The 1,646-nt window shown below is 36.5% G+C and overlaps 1 protein-coding gene across 1 annotated transcript in view; it reads left to right on the top strand.

Moving 5' to 3' along the window:
* Positions 1 to 1,646, top strand: part of LOC106877687 (uncharacterized) — a 101,870-nt gene that overhangs the window by 89,565 nt on the left and 10,659 nt on the right. The window lies entirely within an intron of this gene.

The raw sequence follows: 1,646 nt of genomic DNA, 5'->3' as shown, positions 1-1,646 counted from the left end.
CATTCTTGGAAATCCAGTCAGGCAGTCTAGTGATGGTCACTTCTGATTAGACCCTATAGATGTGATACTCTAACCTGACAACAAATAGTGGCTGGATATGATGGGTAGGTGGACGGATGAATTTATTTTTCTCTCTTTTTTTTTTAGTTTGAAATTTAAAATTGAGATATTTTCACAAATTGCTATTATCAAAAAGTGTTGAGAACAGAAGATCAATTAAATACTTTTTTAAGCTACATTTGAAAATTCAAACTCAATCATTTGATGGATTCAATCAATGTTTTCCTGTATTTCATGGATATATCTCAGCTTTCTCAGTTTGAAATTTAAGATATTAAGTTCAATACAAATGTGTATAAAATAATCTATGACAAATTATATCGTTAAATTCTTATGAGTTGTATTTTGAAAATAATACAGTCTAAAAGGACATTAAAATATGCATCATTAAATATGATAATACTATAAAAATATACAATGATTAACCATTTAGCAATCAGATTACTCTGGGAAATGTAAAGCTTCGTTATGCACATCATTTTGAATGCTTCATGGTTAAAGTGAATCCTAAGGAACAGTCTTCAGGGACATGATAATCTTTGGGAATACATTGTAATGATGTACAACAAGAGCCAAAGTCAATGGACTCTACATGCTGTAAGGTTATCTTTGGTGCTTGATTTATAATATTTAGCAAAGAGACAAATTGTTATGCATATGGACACTAAACTCGGCTTGCGAAAACCTATTGGGGCAAGTGAAATAGTGATGGCACCTATACCAGTGGAGCACTAAGAGCACCGTTCGAGCATGATCGTTACCAGCTTCGCTTTCCTGGCACCTGAAAAGTCATTTGAGCAAGATTGTTGCCAGTGCCGCTGGACTGGCTCCTGTGGAGGTGGCACGTAAAATACACCATTTTGAGCGTGGCCGTTGCCAGTACCGCCTAACTGGCCCTCATGCTTGGGGCACGTAAAAGCACCCACTACACTCTCGGAGTGGTTGGCGTTAGGAAGGGCATCCAGCTGTAGAAACTCTGCTAAATCAGATTGGAGCCTGGTGTAGCCATCTGGTTCGCCAGTCCTCAGTCAAATCGTTCAACCCATGCTAGCATGGAAAGTGGACGTTAAACGATGATGATGATGATGATGATGATGATGATGATGGAAATGAGTAAGCAAATGCCCCAACTGGAATTCTACATCTGAGACCTGTTGAAGGTGTGATCCTCTTTTATGAAGATTATGTAGCTTTGGTTCTTTAATCTGTATGGTGTCCATTTAGACCACAAGGACCGCCAGAAGATAAACTCCAGTCTGGCCTCATTCTTAATTACTCTAAAACTCTACCAAACTACACAGATTCACAATAACATGTTTTGTTTTTTCTTTGTTTCTTTGTCTGTTTGTTCTCTAAATGAGAAAGGCTGTATTTTTAATTTGAGAATAATGTTTCTTCAATATGTAAATGCTTGAGATGAGTTATTGCAGATGTGATTATAAGTTTTTCAGATTATTAACTTCATCTTTTGAGATGAAAATGTATTTTTTATGCATCTCCATCTGCATTGTTTCAGTTGGAACAGTAAAACTGCATTTATAACATGCCATGCATTTATGGAAGGCCTTGTACATGAAACACTGCGA

This window comes from Octopus bimaculoides, chromosome 5 (genome assembly GCF_001194135.2).
Source record: "Octopus bimaculoides isolate UCB-OBI-ISO-001 chromosome 5, ASM119413v2, whole genome shotgun sequence".
Taxonomy (NCBI): Eukaryota; Metazoa; Mollusca; class Cephalopoda; order Octopoda; family Octopodidae; genus Octopus; species Octopus bimaculoides.
Note: the sequence above shows the minus strand (reverse complement) of the source record. Positions and strands in the feature narration are given on the sequence as shown.